The sequence below is a fragment of the Nipponia nippon genome, unplaced genomic scaffold (genome assembly GCF_047370975.1).
Source record: "Nipponia nippon isolate SJK-2023a ecotype South Korea unplaced genomic scaffold, ASM4737097v1 scaffold_8, whole genome shotgun sequence".
NCBI classification, from domain to species: Eukaryota; Metazoa; Chordata; class Aves; order Pelecaniformes; family Threskiornithidae; genus Nipponia; species Nipponia nippon.
In genome coordinates, this window is record NW_028262402.1 from 11,506,597 (window position 1) to 11,522,115 (window position 15,519).

At 39.6% G+C, this 15,519-nt stretch overlaps 1 long non-coding RNA gene across 4 annotated transcripts in view; it reads left to right on the forward strand.

Moving 5' to 3' along the window:
- LOC148050450 (uncharacterized) overlaps positions 1-15,519 on the forward strand; it is an 81,976-nt gene that overhangs the window by 18,266 nt on the left and 48,191 nt on the right. For all 4 annotated transcript variants that reach the window (XR_015701092.1, XR_015701093.1, XR_015701091.1 and 1 more), the window contains one exon: positions 10,895-10,969. This is a non-coding gene — a long non-coding RNA (uncharacterized LOC148050450). The remainder of the gene's footprint in view (positions 1-10,894; positions 10,970-15,519) is intronic.

Sequence of the window (15,519 nt, forward strand, 5' to 3'; positions counted from 1 at the left end):
GGATGGGTTCTTGGAAAGGCTAGTCCATGTACATAAATAATATTTCACAGTGTTAAGTATAAACCACATAGTAAACACATAGATTGTGGTTATATTAAATACTGTATTTCCAACACATTTGTTATGAGAAACAGGTATTAGAATTTCTTCTTCTATGGGAAATGGTATGCAACGCTAAGGAAAAGATGGTATATTGCTCAATCAGCAACTAAGACTATTTTGAAATCATCGATAATTACCCCAAGCATTTAGTTAGACATATTTAGGTATGACCATGTAGCATCCATCAGTACCTCTTACAAACAAGATGATAAAAAAGTGGATAGTTTTAATTGGAGTTCTTTCTGTGATTAATTGCATTACAAATGGAGTTTTTAAATTCAGCTTCTTGGCCAACAGAAGCAGCAGTTTTTAATCTAGCTATGGTAGATGCAGACTTTTCCTTTGCAGTTGCCTGTAGATTTTGCAGTTCTGATGAAACCGTAGCAAAGTTTTCTTCCCTGCTTATAGTGCCCTGCCACGCTCAGCTCATCCACGGCTACTGGAAGTCCCAGGCCACTAGGTTTCCTGAGACAGGGGCAGTCTGTGGTGCTAGGCTTCTGCTGCAGGGTTTGGACCTTGCTGAAAAGAGAGTGGTGAAGTTCTGCAGCCCTTCTGCAAAACGTGCCAGGTGCAGCCCATTCATCAGCTAATCACTGCCAGGACTGACCACACTCATGAGTCAGGGAGAGGCTTGTGCTGAGCTGCACCTCTGAAGTACAGGAACTGGGAAGGGTGCACAAAAATAAATGTATTGTAATTAGAAGAAGGAGCAGTAACATAGGATCTTTCTAGCTAATGACTGAGAAATCAAGGCAAAGGTTACCAAAATGTGCTGAGGATTTAAAATGATTGATTTTTCCCTCTTATCCTCTTTATGGTGGGTACTTTTACAAAGAGCTTCACAGGTGCATCTTAACAGTTTGTTAGTGCTTTATATCCCACCTAACCCAAGTGACAGGAGGTAGACCACATTTTTAAGTAATAGCTGAACAGCATCCAGGCTTTGCATAATAAGCTCTGTAGTCGTTGTTCTGCAGAGTCATGCCTAGGTGCTTCCCATGTAACTCTGGAAATACCTGTATCGCTGTACTGAAGCTGGGAAAATCTCCAAAAAAATTATAAATGCAGAGGAATCTGGCAGTTTGAACCCAAACCTCTCAAGTTTTACCCTGTTCTTGACAGGGCAATCCATGGAAACCTGATCTCAGTCCTCACACAGGCAACTTGGTGAGAACTGCCTTTCCCACCGCCCTAAAATCATTGACCTTAGTATGGGTTTTAGCTCAGATTATCAACAGTGAAGGCATATCTCACCAGAAAGTCTCAACCTCCCATTTAAAAGACCCAACAGACACGTTTTGCAGGGGAGAGGGATGAACCAAAACAACAGTGGGAGAATGAAAGGCTGAGGACTGGGAATATTAAGCAGAGGAATGAAAACAGGAAAAGAGAGAGGGGAAGATTTTGCTTTTATAAGCAACCTGCCTGTGTAACTAGAAATGTAACAAGAGCCAACATAGTGAGATCTTCCTAGTACATGTACTCTTGCGTATTTTTCAGAATGAGACAGGAGTATCTAGCCTCACTGCTAACTAAATATTAATACCAATAAATTCACAGCAAGGAGGACATTTGTCTTTAGTTCACTAGTGTAAGAAGTTTTATTTCTTTTTTTGTCCCCCCTTTAATGCATGGCTATTTTTCTGATAGCTGAAACCAATCATAATCTATTTATTAACATTGCCAAAAGGGGCCTGTGGAAAACACATGAATAAAGAGATTATTTTTTCAGCTACAAACCTGTGGTTTGCAAATTGAAAACAAACTGGGGAGGGATTTGATGGTTATGTGCAAATCCTCAGGGTTACTTGATCATAGTGCTTTAGAGTACTCAATTCCCGATTTGTCAGTTTGGAAGAAAAGCGTTGTAGAAAACCTTACCTGCCTCTAATCAAAAGGCAACTACTGTATTGCCAGAACTATTGCTAAGGATAAGACCCCACAAAGGTAAGGAAGTGTATTAGACCATGGTCATTTGGACAGCTTGTTTTCAGCCGATACTATGTTCTTACAAGGAAACACTATATATTTGATGGGATCTATTTAAAGTCCACAAGATGGTGCTCATTCAGGTGCTGATGAAAACATGTTTGAGAGCATGCAGAAGGTCATTTAAGGATTGAGAAGTCTATGAGAAAATCTTGAGACATTCAATACTGGCTTCAAATGAAGAGGAACATGGAATGACCTTTAAGGCTTGTTGCACATGCCAAAACTCTCCAGACCAGATCAAACAAAAAATGCTATTGTTACTAGTCCAGGAAATACATATTTCTAAAACAAATAAGATTCATTTGTTTGCAGAAGGCATGTTCTATACACATTATAGTCAGCAGCATCCAAACATGTTTTATGAGATTGGGTATTCGATGTGTTTCCATCCTGGCAGGAAGGTGTCATGCCACGGCTGTTCCCCTATGTTGGCATTTCCTGGTAGTGATGGATTTGATTATGGACATGCTTAATCCCAGGTACCAAGATGCACATACCAAGAAGCACTGGACCTTCTGTGCATTTCTGCACTACCTTTCTGTCTATCCTCAGCAAATTTAATATTTTCAGGAAAGGATTTTTTTTTCTTGTTGCTGATATACTGATTTGTGTGCAACATGAACAGTGTATATGCAATAGATTCATTTGGATATGTGCAGTGCTATGGTAAGGGAAGAGTCTGAGATGTGCTGCAAGATGGTGGCTAAGACCAGTCTATTGCCATTTCTCAAAATCTCCCCAACCTGCTAGGAAAGACAACATTAAGAGCAGGTTTTGAGACTGACAGAATCATCTGGGTAGCCCAATTGCATCAAGCATATTGGTGGGATTTTCACTACTCTGAAATAACAGTCTTATGGCAAATTTTATTGATCTCTCAAGTAATTTGTTTTTTTTAAACATGGTAAAGTACAGCATAGTATTCTCTGACAGTGGGTCCTGTTTTAATGGTTGTGAATTTAAATGATTTAAACTGAGGTAGCAGTTCAGATATACAATTGTTACTCCTTTTAATCTCCAAAAAATTGGTAGAAAATGATGTTGGAAGTGTCCACAGGAAAAGCCTGATGATTTAGACCCTAACCCACATTTAAAAGAATAGGATATAGTTTAGTTATTAGCTTGTTATGTGTACTTTTGTGTTACAGTAACAAAATTTTTAAAATACTTTTCTTATTAAACTTTGTCTTCGAGAGGAAAGATCTGACAATGAGGAAAAAAAAGGAGGAGGAAAATAAGGTAGCCATAAGACTGTCAGAGCTGCTGTTGTGGGTGGAGTGGAGCCAGGCACGGAGTAAAGCAACTCTCTGAAACCTTAGACACCAAACAATCATCATACACCACAGACACATCTGGCACCCCCAGGTCCCTTGGCTGTCTCAGGGACAGAGCTGGCATATGCCAGCCTTCCCACAGCAGCCTCCAGGGAGAGGAGCCATTGTTTTCTCTCCTTAAAGTATCTGCTCATACTGTTATATTGCTCCTGCTTCTTTTTCTTTTAAGGCCACAGTACATTTCTCCTTGTCAGTTGTGTCTAGGGGATTAAAACAAAGATAAAATAGAAGATACATGACAAGTGTGCACACCCACATTGTAAATATAAATATATATGTGTGTGTGTGTATAGATACATATATAATTATTTAGATAAACCTGTATCCGGTTTCTTCTTAGTTGAAGATCCAGGTAGCAGCACTGCTAGACATTCACAAAGGTTGTCTGTGTGAAAAAAATATTGTTTTTACGCTGTGGTTGAGCACACTTACAGTCCCTAAGCCTGAAGGCTGTCAGAGTGTTTTCCTCTTCATCTGGTTAGTGTTTATCTAAATACTGATTTACATTTAATAAAAAGGATTCCCTTTTTGTCCCAAGGGGAAGGACGGCCAACAGATGGATCACAAAAATGTCATTAACCACTTAGGATGTTTTGACATCTCGCTGCAGATTGCTTCATTATCAGTGAAATGAAATTGCTGCTCTTCTTGTCTAGTAGCTAACATTATTTAGAGAAAGCTATTACTGTGACAAAGATACTATGAAATGAATATTTGAGCTGCTGAGATACAGATGTTCTTGCGATGCTTTGGGTGAGGTTATTAGAAAAGATGTACTTTTTGCATTTTGTTCTTACGTACAATTTGTGTGGATATTTTTACTCAAAGACTAAATCTTCAAATTTTCAGTTCAAAGATTGATTTCCTAATAAAGCTAAAAGTCCCATCAGGAAAGCCAGATGGAATCTGTTTAGACACCTTGCTCAGATTTTCTTTTGCTTTGGTTTTCTTTTGCCATAAAACCTAAACTTTACTTTCAGAGCAGTTTGTAGGCTAAAGCAGAATGGATTTCATCAACCTCCTAAATTACACTTTTATTTAATAAGACAACTGGAAAATCAATAGTCTATGAAAATTGTAAGATAGATTGAAAGACTGGATTTGGTTTCTGTCCTTGCCTAAATAATGGCAATAGTAAGCATCCAGTTCCAACAAAAGAGGTGTAAATTCACCACAAAATTACAGGTGGAAAATATAAATAAAATAAAATACGATAACTTAGAAATAATTTTTAATGTGTTAAAGAAGTAACCGTTCTACAAATTAATGATTGAGGTTTTACCATAAGGTCCTATGTACACAGGACATTACATAAGGTCCTAACCATGTACACAGATAATCTTTTCTGGTCAATTTTTTTTCTGTACCGAACAAGAGATATAAAGTTCAATTAATTGTTTGTGTTAATTATTTTCTTTCTTAAATTAACATACTGTTAAATGATGATAAGTACAATGGAGTAGTATGTGCCAATGCTTTTGCAGAAGCTAGGAGAGGACATTAGACTGGACGGAAGACAAGAATCCTGGGAGAATACCTGGGTATGTCTAAATATGCTTCCCTTGAGCACGCAAGGGAAGCAAAGTAAAATTTTCCTAAACTGGTACTGAAAAGTTACGTGAATGCCCTAATACAGTTCACAACAGGAGGGCTGTCCTGTGCCCTTCATGAGTGCCCTTACCACCAGGCAGTGGGCTGCCTTAGGACAGCTGGGACTCTGTTGTCCCTCCTTTCCTTTGTTTGTTTTGCCCAGAATTTGCAAAAAAAGATGTTACCTAAAGACTGTCATCCAGCTCTAATAAATATTGATACCCAAACATTTCAAATGAAGCTTGTCAAAAGCTGAGTGAAATATACTCCCTAAAAAGGCCTCTGAATAAAAACCAAAGCTCCAAACTTAGATCTTTTTCCAGACCTGAAGTCAGGGACTACGTATTTCCTCACTAATACACTGTAACAGTTAGATCTTTATTACGGTCTCTAACCACAGTTTTTGGAAGACATATGTGGTACTACAGGAGAACTAAAGCATATGTGTCAGCTCCTGCTGCCAAACAAAGTTATTCTTGGCATCAAGTCACTTGCCTGCGAACTGTGATTGAAGCTGCTGTCCAAAGTCAGTGGCCTAAAATCAAACAGAAACTGCTTAAAAACTAAAGAGCTAAACTGACGAATCTTGACTTTTTGAAGGACTAGTTGTCTGTCAGAATCTTTGGAAATACCATTTTCTATGCTTTATGTGAAATTCCTAATGCCTTCCAGTGAATGAATTTCAGTTCACTACTTCTATGGCCTGAGAGAGGAAATCACCTATGCAAATTGCCACCACTTACTTTGTAGTCTTTCAGCTTCAGCTTTAGTTTCAAAGTGGTTTCACTTCTTCTAAAGCCTTTGCTTCTGTGAGTCTGCAAATGACTCTGCTTACAAAAAATATTACTATTTTTAATTGATTTTTTTTTAAAGTAATTATACTGAGATTTCACTTCCTCCCAAAGCATCTATGATAGATGTCAAGCAGCAGATTTTTCTATGATGGACACTTCAATATTAACTATCTCTGCAGGACAGCTGCAAAACAAGATTTATTATCATGGTATTTATTGCCTCTCCACCTGAAGGACCTCAAAGCACTGTGTGAAGTTTGACCTAAGAGTTCTGCACCTAGGCATAGATGCAGTTTCCTTATGTGCCTTGAATGGATCTGTGAACAAATTTGGGTCAGTTACTGAACTAGAGTTGTAAGCCTAAAGCACCACTGGAATGGAGGTAATGGTAGTTTATCCCCAGTTCCCACTATGCTACAAAAAAGAATGAAAGGGAAATCACTGACTAAGCTCAAAACAACAAAGGCCTGTTCTTTACAAAAACCCCAATCCCCAAACACTTATGTCTGTGCAAAATACAGATTCCTTTTGTGAAGCTTCCCTTGACAGATCTAGAGAGCATACATTCTGGTTTGCTTCTGCAGACTGAAGTGTTCAGTAAGGTTCTCCTCAGGTACCAACATGGAGCACTGCAGTTTTACACCAGTGATGGTGAAAAGATGTACTCATTATCAGAGACAAGTTATGGGATTTCTTCATTGAGCCCAGGGAGTTACCAAGGTCATACATAGCTCTGTCCAAAAATTACATTATTATGTCCCGTGGACAATATGAACTGGACTGGAGGAACACCATTCTCACATTCTGTGCATGAGTGATGAACCTTGAGCACTGCTTCTTTTACTGGATTTTAAAAATTTTCTATGACTGGGTAATTTCCTTAAGAAAATACAGTTCAGAGATGACAGCAGCACTGTACTTTGCCTGACCAACCTAGTGGCCTTCTGTGATGGAGTAACTATATCAGTGGACAAGGGAAGAGCTATGGATGTTATCTATCTGGACTTCTGTAAGGCCTTTGACATAGTCCCCCACAATATCCTCCTGTCTAAATTGGAAGGATATGGACTTGATGGGTGGACTGTTTGGTGGATAAGGAATTGGCTGGATGGTTGCATCCAGAGGGTAGTGGTCAATAGCTCGATGTCCAGATGGAGAACAGTGATGAGTGGTGTCCCTCAGGCACCCATACTGGAGCCAGTGCTGTTCAATATCTTCATCAATGACAGAGACAGTGGGATCGAGTGCACCCTCATCAAGTTTGCAGATAATACCAAGCTGAGTGGTGCAGTCAACACGCCTGAGGGACGGGATGCCACCCAGAGGGACCCGGACAGGCTAGAGAAATGGGCCTGTGTGAACCTCATGAGGTTCAACAAGGACAAGTGCAGGGTCCTGCACTTGGGTTGGGGCAATCCTTGGTATCAATACAGACTGAGGGATGAAGGGATTGAGTGCAGCCCTGCCATGAAGGACTTGGGTGTACTGATAGATAAAACGCTGAACATGAGGTGGCAATGTGCTCTCGCAGCCCAGAAAGCCAACCGTATCCTGGGCTGCATCAAAAGAAGCGTGGCCAGTAGGTTGAGGGAGGTGATTCTGCCCCTCTACTCTGCTCTGGTGAGACCCCACCTGAAGTACTGCATCCAGCTCCGGGGTCCTCAGTACAAGAAGGACATAAACCTTAGAGAGGGTCCAGAGGAGGGCCACAAAAATTATCAGAGGGATGGAACACCTCTCTTATGAGGAAAGGCTGAAAGAGCTGGGGTTGTTCAGCCTGGAGAAGAGAAGGCTGTGGGGAGACCTTGTAGCAGCCTTTCAGTACTTAAAGGGAACTTATAAGAAAGATGGGGACAGACTTTTTAGCAGGGCCAGTAGCGATAAGACAAGGGATAATGTTTTAAACTAAAAGAGGATAGATTCAGACTAGGTATAAGTAAGAAATGTTTTACCATGAGGGTGGTGAAACACTGGAACAGGTTGCCCAGAGAGGTGGTAGATGCCCCATCCTTGGAAACGTTCAAGGACAGGCTGGATGGGGCTCTGAGCAATCCGATCTAGTTGAAGATGTCCCTGCCAATTGCAGGGGGGATAGACTAGATGACCTTTAAAGTTCCCTTCCATCCCAAAGCATTCTATGATTCTATGATTCTGTACTTTAAAGTGGCAATACACAAGGTATATCTACCACCTTCTGGCAACAGACTGCTTGACACTGATGATAATGACCGCAGTCTAAAAGCCAGCAGCCACCAACACTCCTATACAACTTAATGTTAACACTAGCAAATCAACCTATTACACACAGAAACTCTTTGAATATTTGCTGTTTCTTCTAATTGTCCTCACTCATAATAGCTTACTTGAAAATATGTTAGGTTTTGTGAACCCAGCTGATCCTTGTATGTTCCTACTATTCTATACATTCCTACTATTTAGGGTCTTGAAAGTGTTGCCCTGCATAAGAACATTTGCAGTGCAATGAAATAAATAAAAGGTTTAATACCTCTTAGTATTATAGCACAAAGCATATTAACATTCATTACACTCTATTTCTCTCTGTCTCTGCAATTACGTAATATTGAATATATTGCTATTTTATGTGAAAACAGTAGCTAGAGATGTTTTACTGCCCTCATCTTAGTCAGTGTGACACTTTATTGGCAAAATCTACTCATACAAAACATTACTTTCTGAACCTAATGCACACAAAATTACTACTCAAGTATATGAAAGAGGAATAGTGACTTACCCGGTTTTAAATAAAGACTAATATATTTTACATTCTTCATGCTTACTGCTTTGTCTCATTCTGAATGCATGGCTCTGCCATAGTCCCTGAGTGCTCTGAATTTTAAAGAAAACCTTAAAAGCTGATCTACTTTGCTCGTGGTCTGTTATGCTCCTCCACAAAGCCAAATCAGCTAACCCTGCAAGCCGAAAAGGGGAATCCTGAGTGATGCAGTCAACTCTTCATGGTTTGCAGAAACCAGATCTCACAATATAATGTGCACTCTGTGCTGAGTTAAAAACTGTGAGAGTGGTGGTGAATGGAGTCAAATCCAGTTGGCGGTCGGTCACGAGTGGTGTTCCCCAGGGCTCAGCGTTGGGGCCACTCCTCTTCAATATCTTTATCGATGATATGGACGAGGGGATTGAGTGCACCCTCAGTAAATTTGCAGATGACACCAAGTTGGGTGGAAGTGTCAATCTGCTGGAGGGTAGGAAGGCCCTACAGAGGAACCTCGACAGGCTGGATCGTTGGGCCAGGACCAACTGTATGAGATTCAACAAGGCTCAGTGCTGGGTCCTGCACTTCAGTCACAACAACCCCATGCAACACTACAGGCTTGGGGAGGAGTGGCTGGAGAGGTGCCTGGCAGAAAAGGACCTGGGGGTGTTGGTTGACAGCCGCCTGAACATGAGCCAGCAGTGTGCTCAGGTGGCCAAGAGGGCCAATGGCATCCTGGCTTGTATCAGGAATAGTGTGGCCAGCAGGACCAGGGAGGTGATAGTGCCCCTGTACTCGGCACTGGTGAGGCTGCACCTCGAGTACTGTGTTCAGTTTTGGGCCCCTTACTACAAGAAGGACATCGAGGTGCTGGCGCGTGTCCAGAGTGTTGGCAACATGTGTTGCTGAAGGATCTAGAGCACATGTCTTATGAGGAGCAGCTGAGGGAACTGGGGTTGTTTAGTCTGGAGAAGAGGAGGCTGAGGGGAGACCTTATTGCTCTCTACAACTACCTGAAAGGAGGTTGTAGCGCTGTGGGGGTCGGTCTCTTCTCCCTAGTAATGAGTGATAGAACGAGAGGAAACGGCCTCAAGCTGCACCAGGGGAAGTTTAGGTTGGATATTAGGAAAAACGTCTTCACCAAAAGGGTAGTCAGGCACTGGAACAGATTGCTCAGGGAAGTGGTTGAGTCCCCATCCCTGGAGGTATTTAAAAGACAGGTAGACGTGATGCTTGAGGACATGGTTTAGTGGTGGACTTGGCAGTGCTAGGTTAACGGTTGGAGTCGGTGATCTTAAGGGTCTTTTCCAACCTTAACGATTCTATGATTCTATGATTTTTGTTGATGTTTGCATGTCAATATATAACTCTATTAGGGAAAGGTGAGGAGAAGAACTGAGAACTAGACTTAACTAAAGAGGAAAATCCACAACGGAATGAATGGAATGAAAAAAAATGTCTCTCTGGGTACACAACTGCGAACAGGTGTAGGGTTTCTTCTTCTGGCCAAGTGTAACCCATATAGTGTATGTAAGCAGCCCCAAGAAAGGGAATGGGAAAATGCAAGTAACAATGGGTGAAATTATAAAAATTATTAACTTGACCCTAAGCAGAAGATAGAAATATCAAAAAAGTATAGGCCAGGGCTATATTTAGTACAGAGAAACATAATTTTTCTGCTGCTTAAGACAAGCACCCGGGCCATTCATTATTCAGATTTTAGCTCCACTGTTCCCTCTGTATGAAGGTTAAGGCTCTAGTAAAAGGTGTCCTTGGCTGGGCTGATCACTTGTGCTCAGGTCTTTTTGCTGCAGCTGGATTAAACCCATATTGGGTGTCTCTGCATTTCTCCTGCTGCTTGTATAACTAGATGTTGTACAACATCTCCTCTATTCTTGATCTTGTATAGTAATGGGGCACCTACATGGTTCCATGCCAGGCTGCACGAAAGAAAATATGTATACAATTCACGTGGACCCTAAACTACTAGATGTTGTGAGGGATAAGCTTGGATAAGCTTGGTCTGGCAGTGACACAACTTTTCCTCTCCTGTCCACAATGTCAATAAACTTTATGTTCTAAATCTTCCATATGCATGGTCTTAGCTCTAATAAGAAGAGGTTGAAAAGAAGGGCAGCACTTACCCTGTTTTTTTTTCCTGCCTAATGCTTAACAGAAGGATGAAAGATGGGAGCTGCTGCAGGAATGGCATAGTGTGAAAATGCATGCTGTAAATACAATAGGAAAGATGATTCATCTTGAAAGATAACACTGGTAGTTAGCAACTGGGAAAGATATCAAAGAAAATTAAGATTGGTTTGGTATTTAAATTCCACTTTCCCCATTTTTAGGAGGAAGAGGAAGAAGTCTGAACAGCTGTTTCAGGCTTGTTTTTAAGGAGAAAACGTGCCAGGCATCGAAGAGCTGTGAGTATGAGTATGGCTTCTGGACTCAATGCTAAAATATAGCTGGGCATGAAGAGGTGCCAAACCTCATGTGAACATCACAAAACAGTGGGTCTTGTTCTTCTCACAAGTGGGAGTGACTGAGAGGGAACCCTAAGAAAGTCAGTGAAAATATGCAGAAGGGACAAGAGAATCAGGTCTAGGATGATTTTTGATGAACAAATGCCTTCTGCCAGCTCTCACCCTGTCTGCACTATAATGCAAACCCTACAGCAGTTCTTTTCAATTATATAGCCAGCTTACAACAATCCTGGTCAATGTTCCCTCTACAAGCAGAAACTGAGCATGCTAAATGAGACAAGCAGTGACTATTACTGTTTATTATATTGTGCACATACAGTTAACCTTAGAACTTATGGGCTTTATTATTTTGAGCACAAGTCTCTCCTTGGAGGATAGACTAATATATAGTTCTAACTTACCGTTCTGAAAGATGTTTTCTTTTAATTCCAGGGATACTTGCAAGAGTGTATATTCAGCTCCAAGAAGTGAGGCTTCTTTATAACCATGCCCACACACATACACGCACACACGTTTTTAATTGCTTGGTATTTCTTAAATAAATGTTGCATAAGATTAAGTTCTGCAGGAAAATGTATCTGCTATGTCGCTCTTGCTGTGCATCCAGAGACTTTTTCTGACAGTGTATCATTTACAGAGTCCTGAATCCTCATTACTGTGCTCAGCAGGCAATAGGAAACTGCTGTACTGATAGCAATCCTGTTATCTGTTTTAATAAAAACTTAATGTCCTTTCTTTCCCCCTACACTTACAGAATTTTTAAATAATTTATTTTTCTGAATGGTACTGGTCATCTAGCAATCGTCCAAATCATGTTGTCTTAATCCTTGGAGAAAGGAATAGAACAACTTTACTGTGAAGGTGAGCCCAGACTAGACAAGTAGGATGTCTCTAAGTCTTCAACAGTTTATCACAGAGAAAATGTTCTTGGGGCATCTTTGGCAGGTACAGGTCTGTCAAATGCTTCACTGTACATTTGGAAAGTGCTAATCAAAGGCAGTGTAACAAATTAGAATAAAACATATCAAGATTCTTCTCTTTCTCTCTCTCTCTTTTTTTTTTTTTAATTGCAAGTAACATTTATTAAGAAGCTGCTTTTCACAGAATGGCTTTTTTAAACATTCCTGATGTACGAGTGCATCAGTTATGTCAGGACCTATCATATGTGTTTTTGACATAGCTAGACAGGACATGATTGCATTGACTGAAGTGGTCCACTGGCAAAAATATATCAAAACAAGCTTCTTATATGTTCCTTTCATAAACTATAATTTCGGTAATGTTAGTCTTTGAGGAACTGTTGGAAATCAGTTATTCATTTCTGAGGCCTGAAGTGCAATATGGAGCTTTCTGTGTGCAAGGAGAGGCAGATCTTTTTTTTGCAGCCCACATGCTTTTTCGATGTGTGAATGTGTGAGGCAGAGCACAAATATGTACAATGATCCCCTGATGTGCTTATTTATTCATTCTAAGTCCTAGTTGATTTTTATATAGGTGTAATTTCTCAAGCTCAAGTGTATTTACCTTTGATTTATGCTAGTAAATCCACCATGCTGGGTGCTCACAGTCTATTTGCTGCTAGAAAAATTCAGAGAGTGGCTTCATTCACTGTATCCTAAAATAGTACGATAACTTGTAAGCTTTCTGAAGTCCAGAGGGAAAGCTGTCACTAAGTGATCAGGTGTGGAAGTTCATCTCACTTCTTAACCAAAACCACGGCGAAAACAATCAAATCTTGTCGCAATGTGCAACCAGGATGAAAACCTCATGAATGAAGTCGTAGTCATGGACTGATGAGACACCCTTTTTAGGTGAGATTCTTGCAAAATCGGTCTTTTGGAGCAGTGTTTCAGTATCCCTTCTCTACATAGTGATAGAAGTGAGAATATGCAAAGAAACTGGAAGCAAAGAAACTTAAAGAAACTTTATTTAATTTTGGAAGCTAGGTCTGGAGAGTGTTTCTGCTTTTGCCCAAACTGCATCATGCATTCCCTTTCCTCATGCTGCTGAGCTCTAGGCAGCAATGAAGTTCTGCTGCAGCCTGTGACCAGCATCTGCCTAATGTCTAATTTCAGAGTCAGAGACTGAATACAGTGAGAGGTCATTCTAGACCATTCCCAGGAGCTGAATTTTGCCTTCTAGTGTGTTTCCTAGAGCTTTGCTATATTCAGTGCTTCCTGCTTGGAATTTTGTCTGCGTGATGAATGGTATCACTACGGATGGTAGTTCTCATTATGTTATCAACATGTAGTTTTTTCATTGATTTACAGTGATTAATATTCGCCGTGCATTGAAAATAACATAAAGCATCATTGTTCTCGGAGTAATTTATTTCTAAACATGTTTAAAAATAGAGTATTATGGCCATTTTAAAATTGCAGTAGTATGAGATGTATATTTTAAAAGCTATCAGATTCCATTGCAAGACAGAGACATTAATTCCTTGTTCCCTTGATTGGATCAATTTTTAATGAATGAAGTTGCTTTATCTTTGGCATTTCATATTATATTATTATTAACTGAACAAGCTGAGTGATTCTGTCACTTGTGTAACATGGACATTTAATAAAAGTTTCATCAGGAGTTTGTGGTAGTTTCATCTTTAAGACATACTTCTGTTCCCATGAAACCATAGCACTTTCCCAGTCAGACACCAGGAGACTTATAATCAAATAAACATCTGACAATGACAATTAAACAGATCTCAATAAATTTATAAAAACGATTGCATGCTTTTTTCCAACAGTTAACTGAAAAAGCATAAACTAAAAATAGTCTTTGTATCAATCATTATTTTGTTTAAGCTCTCTTTTGCTTCATGTTATACCATTCACAATTTGTGGTATTGAACATGTGCACTACAGCAAGAAGGAATTTTGCTTTCCCAATAACTAGAAGCACATTCAAACTAGAGCAAAAGGAAAATACTGCTATGTTATTGGCATGATTTATCAGAGTAACATTCCATTCTGGGGGTCAGAGTGAAAAGTCCTAATCTTCCCCCTCCCTAAAGAAAGAAAAAAAAAAAAAAAAGAGGGAGAAAACACAGACAAACTTACTTGAAATAAAACAAAGATATTTGGAGGTCATTACACCTACATTAACTCTTATGAAATCATCAGATAGAATACATTAAACTTTCACATAAAATTTTCCTTCTAAGGAGGCAGAGGAAAGCAGTAACAGATATCTAAGGAAGACTTGTAAGGAAGCCTTTGCAGTAGTTGTCATGCTACTAATCAGTCAGAGGACTTTATTATTATTATGTGTTAATGCTCAGAAATGCTCTTGTCTTAGTCTTGTACAGAAAGGGAATTAATAAGTCAAGCAAAGAAACTCTGAAAAAGACTTTGCAGAAGTCCAGCAAAAGGAGACAACTTTTTTATACATGTTCATACACAAGAGGGTTTCTTTTTTCAGCTAAAGGATAGAGAGGGCATCCTCAGAGTTTTAGCCCAAAGAAATTGTCCAGGCTTTAAGAAGTGTCCTTTTAAAGCTGCCTTATTCATGATAGCAGCCTGCAGATAATACACATCAATGACTTCAGCTTAGACAGTTGGGATTTGAATGTTCCACTGCTGTATGTCCTTTTCAAGCAAACTATTCAGATAATAAAGCTTTTTTTTTTTTTTTTTTTTTTTTTTTGGATTTGGGAAGTGCTATCAAACTGGGAACTCTTAATTTAAAAGGATTTCTCTTTTCTTTTTCTTTCTAAACCTTGTTAAGGAGTATAAGAATAACACAATGTGAAACTGATTTCCCCTAAAAGATAGAACAGCAATGTAATGAAAATGAAGTGGTGGTGTTGCAGATTGTAATCCTTCCAAAGAATAAAAAAGCCAGAGTTGAAAGTGAAGCACTAGCATATGCTGCCTGAGATGAAAGCTACTGTGATAGGTATTGGTATTTTGACCTAATGGAAGATGTAAAGAGAATAACGAGGTTACATGACCTCACACTAGTTTTTAAATCACTGCTTTCTTAAGGAGTATTTTGTTTTCAGCAGCTGTCTACTAATTATATTATCTAATGAAATACCCCCTCCCCCAAACCAGTGGTCTCTCTTCTTTCTCCCTTTCTACTTTTAAAAAAGAAATCAGAAGAAAGGCCTCATCTTAACTTCAAGTATTCTTTAGATGGATTTAAAGTAAGTTAATTTGAAATGACAGTAAATAATCCTCCACCATTCAGTCACTGGTTTTACATTTCTCTGTAATTATCATTCAATAAGCTTCTTTTTAAGCACACTTAATACATAGGGGTTTTTTTCTTCCTTTACTACTTTGTGCCACAGATAAAAATTACACTTCTGTAAGGAAACCTAAGCCACTATTCTTTGCCTTTAGGGACCCGTTCAAGGAGACTTATGAATTGTTCAGGTATTGTAAGTGCCAGCCAATGAAGATTTTCACAGTGCTTCCCTGCCCTGTAACTCTCCCACTGCTTCAAAGTAAATAGCTGTGTCCTACCAGCCAGTGCTTGATCAATGC